The sequence below is a fragment of the Dipteris shenzhenensis genome, chromosome 13 (genome assembly GCF_047967505.1).
Source record: "Dipteris shenzhenensis isolate YYH24624 ecotype China chromosome 13, Dip_SZ_1.0, whole genome shotgun sequence".
NCBI classification, from domain to species: Eukaryota; Viridiplantae; Streptophyta; class Polypodiopsida; order Gleicheniales; family Dipteridaceae; genus Dipteris; species Dipteris shenzhenensis.
In genome coordinates, this window is record NC_141608.1 from 34,171,900 (window position 1) to 34,187,054 (window position 15,155).

Sequence of the window (15,155 nt, forward strand, 5' to 3'; positions counted from 1 at the left end):
TAGCGGGTCTGGAAGTGTTGAAGATCATCACCTTGGTTTTCCCAAGGTTAACCTTCAAGTCATGTGTATCACAGAAGACCTGAAGTCCATCCAGGTGTCGCTGAAGACCAGTAGCAGAAGAGGATAGTAGTACTACATCGTCTGCATATAGGAGAATTTGGATGACAGCCTCTGCAAGAGAGCAGCCTGCACCTTCGAGTGTCCTGATGGTGGTCTCGAGCTCGTCGATGTAGAGGCCAAATAGAGTCGATGACAAGGGACATCCTTGTTTGACTCCGATAGTGCTCGTGATCTCTGGGGTCCAGCTGGTCACCCGCTCGTAGAGAGCTACTACTGCCCAGATAACCTTCGAGTCGTAGCCTAACTTTTGCAGGTGTTTGACGAGTCGGGCGCGGGGAATGGTGTCGAATGCCTTGCGGAAATCCACAAAGCAACAATATACTCTCTGTCTCCTGTGTCTGGCCTCCTCAATGATCCCTCTAAGTGTAAAAATGTGATTGTAAGTCGAGTGATCCGCCCTGAAGCCGGCCTATCCGGATGCCCTGAGCCCCTGTACCTCTGCGCGAGCACTGACCTCGCCATCTAACATTGAATTAGTGACATGAGGGCAACATGGATTAGTGGGATGAGACGACGAGGAGAGATGCTGACAGAGCTGCAGGAGCCACATATGATGCAACGACGGACTAGGTCACGCACGATGGAGGTCTAGCCCATCACAGATTCATTCGGTGGAGGCCGTTCGACCAGAGGCGTCACTATTGATATGGCCACCGGATATAGAGATCACGGAGACCATGGCCCTTGCCACAACGTTAGACGACTAGATAGATGCAGATATGAGATATTTTTGCAGCTCACAAGAGAGCCACCATGGCACCTGGCTATGTCGTCTGACTCTGATTTTGAGTTTGAGATTGAGTCTAGTTATTAGTCCCTTGCTATATTTTAGTACTTGATTTTGCATGAGCCATTGAGCTCTTTTTAGTTCAGCAAAGGGTCTTAGCGCGCCCTTTGCCTCAACCCCTTGTGGCATGTATATATTTCTTTCTTTCTCTCTTTCTCTCTCTGTGTCTTAGTAAGCCCTCGGTCCCCCATCAGATTATACAGGCAGAGTTCGCTACATGACCCCTCTCCAAGTTGATGCCATCTTTCAGACAATGACATTCGTCCACAAAGTCTGGGCCTTACCCCAGTGGAGATTACCGAGGCTAGCATTGGAGTCTTCTCGGCGACTGGCAGAGAGCGGTGTTGCTACAACATGGTACTCATAGATATCCACATGGTTTTGTAGTCACAACATTCAGATGGACAGATTTGCCCCCTTTCAGTATAGCATGGATGCACCACCCGAGATGATCCCACGAGATGAGATCAACCGTATCACACGTTCGACCTTCTCCAGCTCCATACGTCTAGGGCTTGTGGGGGAGAGGAGTTCCCCTCCAAGATCCAGTTCTACCATGACTACTTCCTGAGGGTCTTGGAGCATGGTCTCGTCGTCAAACCTCAATACCTCGAGGACAGTCACATGCAAAATTCTCTGACGTACAACAGTTATAATTGGGGGATTTCAAGTTTGAAGATGGATAACTCACCGGCTAAGAAAACACGTGGGGAGAAACAACATTCGCACATTATACGAGAGACACTTTAAGTGCAATAAACATTTACGCTCCTGTTTGGTACTAGGGTTTTGATTTGTGGCTTGCCTTAATGTCCTATTTCTTGGTTGTGGCCAGGATTAAATCTTGGGTATGGAGTAGTGGGCAAGCAGCTTCCATGCAACATCATGCTGTGATCTTAGCTCCACCAGGATTACACACTCTCCCATGCCATTGGGATTCTAATTTCAAGAGGAGTCTCTAATTCCTAGCTCATATTTTTAGAGTATAAAGTTTGGCACTTCTCTTAGGTATTTCCTCACACATTTCAAATTTTGGAAGAGGTGAAGCTACAAAATGTTCAGCTGATCCCAATTTTAGTTTATGTGGTGGAAAACGCAGGTGCTGCAACCTAGCTATAAGTGATATGCTAAGATCTTAGTTTTGCTAAGATTACAGACTCTTGTCATGCCCTTGGGATTCTAATTTCAAGAGGAATCCCAAACTTTTAGATTTTATTCTTTGAGAGTTTAAGTTTGGACTTCCATTGAGGTTTTTCTTCACAGGTTTCAATGAAATGTTCGCTCCTAAAGAACTAGAGTCACGAACGTGGGGCAACCTCGGGAATCTGTGAGAACTCATCCAAAAAGGGTCAATGACTGATAGCTTACAAACTGACAGCTTTGATCCTGTATTACAGGAGAGGTTCTTGATCCATAAACTCATATAGTCAGTAGAGCCTAAGATAAGAGGTGCAACTGCTAGATCCCGACTATAAACAAAGCAAGATCAAAACAAGCCCATCCTGTAGAGAAAAGAGGCAGACAAATCGAAAGTTACTGGCTAGCAGCAAAAAAATTCCCATGTGGAGTTTGTGAAGGATGTTTTGCATTGTTAAGATTGCACTAAAATTTGCCCCCACTCAAGGTGACCATCATTGCTTAGCATGCCATGCACAGAAGATTTGACAAATCCCATTCTGGCACATCTCTCAAATGGAAACAGTCCATATTGAGATTTAATAAATTTTAGCACTGCTAACTAGATCCCAATACTGCCAACCTTTCCACGTGCATGTTCAACAATTACATCCAAAGCTTTAAGTGGTCTACCAATAATGATTGGGAGGTCAAAATTATGCCAAACAGAAGCAATGCATCCAACAAAACAGTACCTGAACTTTGGCCAATAAATTCCATTGCTTTTACAGTATATCACCAACCTTTCTAAGGGCTTCCAAAATATCTCTGTGAAAAGCAGGCAAACTTGAATTATTAATAATTGATGCAACACACATCAATTGAATGACCTAACATCATTCATTACCAGGAAAAAATTCAAGTTGAAATTATTTACCGCACACTCTCCCTGAAGTTTGTGAAGATAATCACTCTCGTCTTCGCTGGATCATTCTCCTCTCCTATCACACGAGGCCAACTAGGTTATCCGTGAGAATCTATTACAGCTACACACATTTTGGACCTGTTTGGGACCGATTGAACTCCCAGTGAAGCTTAGCTTCTACAGAGATCACTTCTTACATATCACAGTGGAGGGTTTCATTGACCCACCAGGATACATGCAGATTTACCTTCCCACTCACTGAGGATCTCTCTTGGGCTGTTCCGGGTCTCTTCACACAGACTTCGTATCCAGAGCGGCAAAGCAGAGCGACTACCTAGGGAGAGGCGCATATGCACATTGTGTGACATGCACGAGGTTGAGACAGAGGAGCACTTCATCTTCGGATGTCCTGTTTACTATGAGATCCGAGGGCATTTCTATTGCCTCTTGAGAGATAGCTATGGGATTTTGGCCCGATCCCTCTCTTACCCAGACCAGCGGTGTTTGGCTGGATTCATTCATGAGGTACTCAAACACTGCGAGAGGATACTCCAAGCACAGAGACAGGAGCAAACTTTTTTTTTCTCTATCACAAAGTTCTATTACCCAGATCACATGGGCTCCCATGAGATGAGGCCTCGACATGACCGTGATCTGGAGCCTATGACCTGACAGTTCAGACAAAGGTTTGACACACAGATCACACTTGGGGACATCCCCTCCTTGTTTAGAGTCGGAGCCTGACCGATGGGGGTCATAGTAGCCCTGGTTAGACGTAGAGCTACATCCAGGAGACGTGCCAGGACTGCACCTTTGAGTGGCTGACAACACTCTATTGTCGATTTCATGCCCCCATTGCCTCATCCACCCTGATGTCCAGCTGATGATGATGATGATGATGTTGATGATGATGCTGAGATTGATTTATAGTCGACCATTGACATGACTATGTTGTACTTAGGACTTAGTACTATTATTCTGCATTTTTGCATTTTGCATTGGTGTGGATGCTCGTTTAGTAGCTCCACTACCACAGCTCGTTTGTACTAGGTTTTTCACAGTCTCATAGACCCATCAGTCTTCCGAAGACTTTAATAAACTTTCTTTCTTCTTTCTTTCCCCATCCATCACAACGAGATATGGGAACTTCAGAATATGGAAAATCAAGAAAATAGTGGTGGGTAAACTGAGTCTTAGCTTCTATAACAATTGATACAAAGTACACTAATATATAGTGCCATTGGGGCCAATATCTAGAAAGTGGATGAATGCCATGGCCTTTATATCAGCAACTAAGGACATTATCAACATACCAGATGCCTAGATTGAGTCACTATAGAAAAGAATTGAAGAAACCAAAGAGAGGGGAATATGCACAAGTTAACAAACTCGATGCAAAAGGATTTCAACAAATGGAAGGAGGAAATGCAAGCAGAGTGGAAGAGTCAGCTGAAACAAATGCAAGAAGATATGACTTGGGTAATGGAAGAAAAAGTCAGCTATCTTGCCTCACTTAAAAAGGATTTGGAAGGTCAAGTTGCCACACTCAAGGCTGAGACTGAATGATTGACGGCATGCATGCAAGGGCAGGAGGGTGAATTCCAGCCACCCTTCAATGAAGAGTTGAATACCATCAAGGATAAAGTCAACTCCCTAAAGGCACTAGAAGAAGAGAAAACAAAGAAAGCATTGGAGGAGCTCAAATCTGCAAAAGAAACTTTCAGGAAGGAAATGGCTCGCAATTAAAGCCGATATGCAGGGCAAGCACGCAGAATTCACACAACAGATAACAGAAGGAAAGGAAAAAATCCTAGAATGGAAAGAAGTGGTCAAGAAAGGTGCAACATCCCCCAAGAAGACCTCCATTTCAGATGCATTAGAGGAGTAAAATTGACGAAGCAAAAAAGCCCTTAATGTGCTGGTAAGAGGTTTGGCAGTGTGCGATACCCGGATGGCAGATGCAAGGTGAACGTCAATCTCACCTTTGAGGGTGCGTGGCGAGTAGGAAGAGATGACGTACCCACAAAGCCACTCATAATTAAATTCAGGACTGCCATGGATAGATCCACTTTTATGAGTATGAGAACCACGTTGAAAGGAAGTAGGACATACCTTGATGATGATCTCACACTCTTGCAGCAGGAGCATCGGAAAAAGGGTATGACACGTGTTTTCGCAGCCAGAGAGGAAGGCGAATGGGCTGTCTATAGAGATGGTAAAGTTATAATCCAAGAGAGGAAAGCCAAAGGAGAGAATGCAGGTGGGGATAGTGCATGACGGTGACCAGGCCAGGGGGTGAGAAGACAATATGAGCTGAAGATAGCAGTATGGAATTATAAGGGCACCCTATGGGCAGACCTAGGGGGCTTCTCAGAGACCTACACTAGTAGAGAGATGATATTCTACACTGAAACACATGAGAGTCCTGAAAAAGGGTTACCCAGGGTCACCCACAGTCAGAGGATATACCTATGGGACACGAGGAGGCATAGTGGGATACATGCTCTAGAGGGGTAGCAGCCCTGTTTAGATCGCACCTGAGGCTGGTTCTGGAAGGAGGAGCATGCACGACACGTGGGTACGATTCCAGCCACTGGACACACTGCCGCTCTTTAATGGAGTGTGCTGTTTCCCTCTAGACACATCATTTTGCGCACGTGATGTCACGACATATGGTCATTGCCCCTATGAGACAATCTATGAAGGCATAGTGGAATTTTCCCGGCGGAAGAGGTACTCCTTTGTGTTGAATTCAATGCACGTACCAGGAATAGACAGGTGGAGCTGCTTGACTTTTGAGTTAGATCCCCTCCGAGTGCCAGAAATAGACCCAGTAGAGATCGAGATAGAGAGAGACTTAGAGGACGCATCACGACAGGGTATGGGAGACATCTATTGGATATGGAAGCGATACATGACTTGATCATATATAATGGCCTCTAGCGATGGCCGAGGTCTGGAGGACCTACATGTTTCCCACATAGAGGGGGGTAGTAGCACTGTGGACTACTTGATGAGCTCCCCGACTTTTGTGACATGAGTATAGAACTGAATAGTCCCTCTCCTTCCCCTTGGCCAGGTCTATAGTTCGCTCCCCATCTAGAAAGATGTCACATAATCTGTCATCAGTGTTTAGCTTCAAGGGAATCAGTATCTCATATCTTTTGGCATTGCCCCGAGACACAGAGCTTCTTGGTCATTCTCCGACAAAGATTGAGAATGTGGTTTTCTCAGGCTTCTTTTGGCAAGCTTTTCTAGTTGTTTGGGATCTATCCTAAACGGCTGGAATTTGATTTGTTCTTTACCTAGGTTCGCTACTAGCACTCTGGACTCTCTAGAAAGCTAGAAACCACAGAGTCTTTGGTGATCCAGTTTTCTCTACTTTTGTTGTTTTTCGTCGTTCTTTGCAGCAACCGCTCTTCGATTGTTTGCAAACTCACTGCATAGATCAGGATGTATATTTGTCCTGTATGGATTTTTTCGCTTGATGTAATATTTCAGCTTGCTAGTTTCTTCCTGGTTAGCTATCTTGTAATAAAAAGCATTTAGAGTTTTCACTATATTAAAAAAGTGTGTGTGTGTGTGTGTGTGTTTACTACATGAATGGCAGCAGCTTTTGGCTTTTGCGTTGGTCGGGCCGACCTCCGGACCCCGGGTACACCCTTTGTATCCAAAGCCTTCAATGGAGTCACGTCTTCACCCCTCCCTTGGCCCTTCTTCACTGTGGTTGTTGTGGTGGTTGATTGTGGTTTCGTCCTATCCTTTCGTCAAGCCAAAACGCAATTCTGTTTGGGCACGCATCACAGGCCTATTTGGTGCATCCTTACTACTGTGTTGCAGATTTTTCAGCCTATTCATCCTCTCTTTACTACTGACCATTTGATGGATTGAAATCTTGATCAAGGTCTTCCGGGCTATTCTCCTTTTTCTTCTGAGGATGTTGCTGCCAAGAAACCATATCAGCTATTGCTTCCACGGCCATCGGTCCAGGAGCATAAAAATCTTTTTTGGTGCCTTGACAAGTCTCTTACTTGGTGGGAGAACTGTCTTTGCCGCATCTGGAAAGGGAAACTACCCCTATGGCAGAGGGCTTTTCTTTGGCACTGTCTTGTAGGTGCTCTACCAATGGGTTCTTTGTCGGCTGCTCACCATATCGCTTCGTTGGCTTGTCCCACATGATCTCATCTGAGGAGACTGTTCTGCATCTACAATGGACCTGCCTGCTGCTCACGTTTTTTTTCAAAGACTGGGGGACTATGTTCATGCTCGTTTTCCAAGGATTTCTTTTGACAGGCAGATCTGGCTATTTGGCAGGTATACTCCTAGGCCAGACTATGATCAGCTTTTCTTGTGGTGTTATTATTTGGCATTGTGGTCTTTATATCATGCTCGTAACATTTGACTATACAAGCATTCCTCCATTGATGTTTCTCAGTCCTTTCATTCCTCATTGGATTGGTCTCTCGAAGATGCACATACTCTTGGAGGCCTTCCTATGGCCCAACTAGAAGCTTTTCATTTCTGCTTTTAGTTTGAGTAGTAGCTGCTCTACTTTGAAGTAGCTATGAACGTACTTTTTTGCTGAATGAGAAATTGCTTTTATCCACACACAAAAAGTGTGTGCGCGCGCGCGTGTGTGTGGGGAGAAAACAGGTTGGTGGAGCTCCCCCCCCTACCTCCCTGTGTGTAGCTTGGTTTGCCAGCCCCTTCGTGGGGCTTCCTAGCCCCTTCCAAGTTCCCATCTCGATCTGCTTTTGGTCGGCGACCTCTGCTATGCTCCATCTTCTTGCTTGTGACTATTGGCAGATCCTTTTCCAGGCACCTATGTGCTGCGTACAGGCCACCTAGAGCTGCTCTTGTACTTTGTGACCATCTGCTGCACTTTTCTTTCACTTCTGCCACCCTAATTGCTACCTATTATTGTTCATCACAGGGTGTGTGAGTGGGTGTGGGTGGTTTTGGGGGTCTTTTATCTGCCTATGATTTTGCCTAACCTTGTACTTTTTTCTGTTCCCTCTATATAGACCTTGTTTGCTCTTGCTCTTTTTAAGTCTATAACCTTCAGTTACAGCCTCTAAGCTTCCAATTTTGGTGTTTTTTCCTGCCCTATTCAGCCCATCTAATCACCTATAATTCTCTCTTAATTCTCTTATGTGCCTTCCTCCTTGCTCTCCATATAACTCTTTTTTGGCAATCAATTGATGCATGTTTATCCTTGGATGCCTACCAAGGATTATCAAAGTCTCATTCGTCATAGATGCCTAGTATGGGTTGAGGTGGCTGATTTGCCATTATATTGCAGTCCTGCATTTCCTTACTTGGTTGAAGCTTTGGGGAAAGTGGTTTGTCCGCCATGTGCGCTTGGTAGTGTAAATCGCTTTTGTGTTTTTTGGGACACGAACAGGCCCACTCCTCCACATGTGGTTCTTTAGGTTGGTATGGCTAGCATGTCATCCCCGTAGGTTTTCTTTAAGTTGAAATGGGGCAAATTTGCGGGCTCTTGTTTTGAATGTGGTAAATTTAGCCACATGCAGTCTAAATGTCTATAGATTTTATTGAAACCTCCCCCTGTGGCTGCACGCCCAAATGTTTGGCAAAGCCTACAGTACCACCACGTGCTTCACCCCCCTTGGTGATGTGATTGATAAAGGCAAGCCTAAAATGCAAGTCACACCTTCCAAGACAGCTGATAAAATGCCAGCTGAAGACAAGTCCTCATCATATTGGCAATGCCCAAGAAAATCTTCAAGCCAAGGATAATGGCCAATAGAAATTGGATAGAAAATGCTTCGTCATCTAAGGAGAATGTGGCAGTGGATGGATTTAGCGTTGGTAAACTTGGTCCGAAGTGATCTTTGTGGTCCGAAGTGGTTCGTGTAGATCCTTTGTGTGTATCTTTGATGGTAGTTGTGCCTTATGATAATCCTGCTTAACATCCCTCTTCTCTTGGTTCTATTCTTGATGAACACCCATCTTGATGATCACGCAGGGAATGCATATCAGAATATACGTTGGTTCACCACAGCGTGTTGTGGCCATGTAGGAATAGTTTTGATATTATATCACACCTACTGACTTGTAAATATGTACATACCGGCCCTTCATAGGGAAGAACAAAAATGGCCTACTGGTGCTTGAATTCAGGAGCGCCTTGCTACAACAAGGGCTCATTAGCAGGTTGTTAGATCAGAGAGCAGAGTATGCCTTTCATGCACGAGAGTCGTTCTGGACACAGATGGAGGTAGAGTGAAGAAACACTTCTTTTCTACTCTTGGCTTGAGGCATAGTAAAGAAAGTGTTTCGCACCTTATTGACGTATTGCAGTTCGACCTAATGCCATCTTGCGCCAGTGGCCAGAGACATGCCAGATGTGCTATATGGAAGCGTATTCTTACATTGGTGAAACTAGATATGCAAAGCATCACTTGATACACCCTTCACAAATATAGAGTTTAGGACTGCACTTCTTGCCCTTCGTAAGGACAAGTGCTCAGGCTCAAGATTGGGAACCATGTTACCTTAGCCTTGCAAGGTGTTTGGGACTTTGGTTCGATGTTTAACTCACTTACAGAGGGTCTCATTCATCTTATTCCCAAAGGGGGGTTGCAGAAATTTGGTGTCACAATGGAGGCTAATCACTCGTTTGGCACTTCCTACAAAACCCTGGCTAAAGAAATTAGTTTGTAATTGCAGCCCCCATTCTTTCATGACACAGAGACTGGCTTTTTCGATAATATGTTCTCTTTTCGGGAAGCTTTGGTTGGGCTATGCAGAGTGGCCAGAGAATAGCCATTCTACCACTGGAATTTGACAAAGCATGACAGGCTAGATTGGGATTTCCTAGAGGGTACACTTCTTCATTTGTTTTTTGCCAAGTAAAGGCTCCTATTAAGTATGAAAGAAACCCATGAGAGCAAGCTCAATGCAGGAATACATCACGCAAGCATGAAAAAAAATGCCTTAGAAAGGAGCAATAAAAAGCTCCTCAAAGCGAACACGAAATAAACCAAGGCTGAGGCTGAAAGTGCCATCTAGACTCTGAGAAAAATGGGGACCCCGTCCATTCCTAAGGAATGTAGCCCTCCTAGCAGAAGCTACTCGTGAGGTCCCCTGCATGCTCATCCAAATGGCCAAATCATATGAATAGTATCTATCCAAATAATGGCCAAATTGTGAGAAGGGTGGACTTGGGATTCATGCATGGCTCTGTGCATTTGGCTCTCCAAATATGCCATGCTGAAATACTCGCCAGCATCTCCCAAGAAGAATCCACGGATGCATGCCCAGGCGTGAAGTGTGAGAAGGAAACATCATCTAGAGAGCACGACTCAACCGATGTCATCGTATCGAGAGAGCCCAAGAAGAATCATGTCTCTTAGAAATGAGCTGAGGCCCTGAAAGAGAGCCAAGCTACCAAGCCCCATGTCATAAAGAAAGGGAAGGGAGCGAACATACACAACGGAATGGCATCGAGGACAAGTAGAGTTTGCCCCCAATGTGGACCTCCACAGGTTCACTGCATTCCCTCGATGAATAGAAAGCCAAAACATGGCAGTAGTAAGAAGCAAAAGCTGGCAACTCCCTGTCTCAGTCCTTGCTCCCCTCAGCCTCTCTTGTGTCTCTCTCAGCCCCTCTCTCCCTCCCCTTTTGTCACCTCTCTCTCCCTTCTCCTCTCTCCCCCTTCTCCTCTCTCCCCCTCTACTTCCTCCTTCACCCTCTCCAGTTAGGCTGCTCTTCAAAAACGAAATTCAGCTCCAAGCTTTGGCTGCTCCAAAAAATAAATTTAAGCTCTAGGTTTTGGTTGCTACAAAAAACCATTTTGATCTACAAAGTGCTGCTACTCCAAATCAAAATTCAGTTCGAGGATTTGGCTGCTCCAAAAAAAGATTTTGATCCAAGAGTTGGATGCTCCAAGAAACGAATTTCAGCTCCAGGCTTTGGTTGCTCCAAAAAACGATTTTGATCCAGGCTTTGGCTACTCCCAAAAACAAAATTCAGCTCCAGGATTTGGCTACTCCAAAAAACGATTTTGATCCAGGATTTTGCTGCACCAAAAAACGAATTTCAGCTCGAAGCTTTGGCTGCTCCAAAAACCGATTTTGATTCTGGCTTTGGCTACTACAAAAAAATGTATTTTGGCTCCAGGCTTTGGCTGCTCCAAAAAACGATTTTGATCCATGACACGTCCCAGCACTCCTGAAACCTCTGATCTGCAAGCAAACACAAGAACACACACACAACGTGAGAAACTGAGCAGGCTGCTCACCACCCAACCATGACATCTACGGGATGTGATCCCGAATCAGGAGATGTCCCCTCCGAGCCACGAGCTGAGCTACTGGCACGAACTCCCAACCAGATCCAAACCAGCCTGGTATCCCATACCACCAGGTGGCGCTGTGAAGCCTGGGATGTGCTACTGGGCCTTGGGCTATGCTATGATGCAGGCGCGCGTCTGCGACTCAATCCAGGATCAGACCTAGCACCTGGGAACGAAACTTGCTCCCATTGGCTCTCAGAGAACTGAACCCCTGGGCCCCTTATATAGACTCAGGCCCCAAGCGCCAAAATAGCGAAGACCCCTAACTGGTTCGTACCCTTGCCACTCAACCCAAGAATCAAGCCTGCCTAGCTCTAAGCCTCCCCAGGCTACATGAGCTAGTCTTGTGTACCTAGTACTGTGTACCTAGTACACGTCAGATACTAATCCGTGCACATGACAGTTTGAGGGATAGGCCATTCTAAAACCTTCTGGATACGATGCTAATACCTTCAGAAGAAATCTTGTGTCCTAAGTAAATGATCTCCTTCATAAAGAAGTCACATTTACTCATCTTGGCATAGAGCTTATGCTGTCTTAGAATAACTAAGACAATCCGGAGGTGTCCGATGTGATCCTCAAGCGTTCGGCTATATACCAAGATGTCATCTAAGAACACTACAACGAATTTTCCCAGAAAATCTCGGAACAAATCGTTCATCATTTGCTGGAAGGTGGCAGGAGCATTGGTCAAACCAAAAGGTAATACAAGAAACTCGTAGTGACCATACCTTGTTCGGAATGCGGTTCTATCTATGTGTTTAGCATAGATACGGATTTGGTGATAACCCGTACGCAAATCAATCTTAGTGAAATACTTCGCTCCGGCCAAACGGTCTATCAGATCATCGGAACGAGGTAGAGGATATCGATTCTTAATTGTCACTTTATTCAATCATTTATAATCTATACACATTCTCCATGTAGAATCCTTCTTCTTCCTTAAGAGGACAGGTGCTCCCCAAGGTGATTTACTTGGGCGTATATAGCCCATATTCAGGTAATCCTGTAGCTGTGTAGCTAGCTCATCCTCCTCAAGCTGGCTCATCCTATAAGTTGGTACACTAATAGGTTGAGCCCCAGGGACTAAGTCTATGCGGTGATCTACTGCCCGTTCTGGAGGTAAACCTTCCGGCAGTTGAGTAGGGAATACATCCTTGAAACTATCTAACAACATTCTCAATTCACGGTGTTCAAACACACTTAAATCATTCTTGTTATTTACAGAGACAACAAATGAAGAAAGCGGAATCAAAACACACTGATAGACATCATAATGAGAAGTGTTTAATATATTCCGAAGCTGCATCGCAGATACAATAGGTCCCTGAGAAGAGGGAATATTATCACATTGAATACAAAATTGGGTGTCCTTATCCACAAAAGAAAGGGTATGCTTCGTCCATCCAATCCGAATATTGTGGGTTTTAAACCACTCTATTCCGATTAACAAGTCCACATGCTCCAAGTGCATAACATAGCACGTAAGAGCCCCTGTGTATGCTTGAATCCGGATAGGAAGCGCTTCAATCTTGCGATCCCAAAACTGCTTCCCAGCTGGAAGCTGCACCTCATAGGTGTGATCGCTAGGTATCGTGGACAGCCCCATCTTCTGGACAAATTTGTAATTAACAAAGTTGTGAGAGCTGCCCGGGTCAAAGAGAATGTGACCCTTTGGTTCCTAACTTCTCCATAAACTCGGAAAAGATCAGGGGAACCAAATAACGAAGTATTGAAAGTGCAATTACAAGAAAGTGGGCAGGTAATGACATTTACAGAAATACCTGTCATCGAAACTTAGTTCGCTCCCTTGGCTTTGGTACCTGGACCCACCTGGAGCTTCGGTCCCAGCGCGTGCTTTTGATTCTTGCGCTTTGGACACTCATTCTTGGTGTGGCCCCGCTCCTCGCAGTAGAAGCAACGTCCTTCCTTCTTAAGCTTCAAGGTACGAAGGAAACGGGCTCGACCATTCTTTGCTTGAGTCAAGTGTTTCTTGGAGGCGTTGTCTATAGACTTCGTCTCCCCGGTACCAGACTGGAAGAACTTTCGTTTGTTCTTCCCACTCGTGTCGGAAACTGTAGTTGCCTTTGCACCGGCCATGGTATCATCATAAATACACGCGTAATTCATGGCCTCTTGCAACGTGGTACATTTGTTGTTCTTGATCTGCAACTTGTACGAATCTGGCAAACCATCCACAAAGAAACCTAACAAGGTCACTGGATCCATCTTTGTGGCCTTGGTTTGCAGATCTCGAAACCTTTGAAGATAAACTTCAATCGTCAAGTTCAGCTTAGACATATCGAGGGCTTTAAGCTTGCCTACGATATCATAGTCGTCCTCCTTCTAAAGGAACTCCTTCCTGAAGACCCCTTCGAAATCTATCCATGTTACCGGCTTAGGTTGGAGTTCCTTCCACCATAACAAAGCCTGACATGAAGCCGGCTGCAAGCTATATTTTCTTGTCATCTGGGTACGGGTGGAACTGTAAGTGTACTTGCCACTTGTGCAACCAAGTGTCAACAACCTCCTTGGTTCGAGACTTCTGATCTCCGGGAAAAGGGTCTGGAGTTATGTTCGGACCTAACACTGAAGCCATGGCATCCACATGCGTGAGTGCCTGCACAGTGCTAGTCAAAAGTGTGAGAGTAGTCTGAATCCCTTGGAGTTGCTGTGTCAACCCCGTTTGATTCGTGTTAACTTGCTCAAACTTTCCATCTAGAGCAGTGGTGAATTCACTGAAGGCTTTCTTTGTAATCAGATCGTCGTAAAGACCCTGGTCTTCCTCAACAGGGTATTCCAAATCCTGATCTCCCATGGCAAAATGAGGATTTACAGAATCAGCCATGTCTGAAATCTGATCTGAAAAGAGTAGCAAACTGAGAGAAATAACTGGGGGAATCGAAGCTGGAAGGAGAGTGGAGCAAAGAAAAACCGTCCCAAGAGGAGGTGACGAAAGAAGAGGAGCTGGCCGAAAAGAAGATGCTGGAAGCTGACGATCAGCTGGCGTAGGTGAACCCGGAGTCTCCCTTTGCTGGTTCCGCTGCAAGCTGCAGTGTACGGAAGTCTGTTGCAGGCCGTACTGTACGGAGATCTGCCGCAGGCTGTACGGAATTTGACGCAACCTGTGGCCGTTCCTAGATGGCGAAATCTAGTAGAAGTGTAAGGAGGTCTTTTTGTGCACTCTAGCTGAGGCTGTGGCTAAGCTTGGGATCCTGCCAGGCTATAAAGGAGATGGTGCAGCTAATCTAGGAAGCTATGCTTTCTAGAAAAGCTCACCCTCCCAATCTTGGAGGGTTGATGCTTTTTTTTAGCATCCAACCCCTCCTAACTTTGGAGGGTTGCTGCTTTTTCTCGCCCCACCCTCCCAACTTGGAGGGTGGTGCTTTTTTCGAAAAATCAGCTCCTCCAACAGTCTGGCCGCACCCTACTCCAGCCCCTGGCGCACCTCCCTGCTTGGCCGAATTCCTCTCCAACCTATGGCGCACCTCTTAGCCTCTCCTACCTGCGTCACCTACCTCTGCGCAGCCCTGACCAGCAAACGCAATCCCCTCGCCTACCAATCAGCTCTTCTCACGCCTCTACACCTCAACCCTCTCTCACTTTTCCCTTCAGTAATTTTGAAATCATGACTCTCCTTCTTCCTACCTTTTCCCTGAATCCTGACTACTTCCGATAACCCATGAACCAACAAGATCTTGCAGCAACAAATTTCGAAATTAGGGCATACCTGGAGGAAGAAATCGTCCAAAATTTTCGCATCAGAAGTTCCTACCTCAGGAGTTGGCTTTGATACCAACTGATACGTCCCAGCACTTCTGAAACCTCTGATCTGCAAGCAAACACAAGAACACACACACAACGTGAGAAACTGAGCAGGCTGCTCA

The 15,155-nt window shown here is 45.5% G+C and overlaps 1 protein-coding gene across 2 annotated transcripts in view; it reads left to right on the top strand.

Moving 5' to 3' along the window:
- LOC147895332 (uncharacterized) overlaps nucleotides 1–15,155 on the top strand; it is a 212,144-nt gene that overhangs the window by 142,107 nt on the left and 54,882 nt on the right. The window contains exon 18 of one of the 2 annotated variants that reach the window (XR_015542004.1): nucleotides 6,853–7,262. The exons of the other annotated variant lie outside the window; for it this stretch is intronic. The gene's annotated coding sequence lies outside the window, so the exon portion shown is untranslated. The remainder of the gene's footprint in view (nucleotides 1–6,852; nucleotides 7,263–15,155) is intronic. 2 annotated transcript variants of the gene reach the window in all.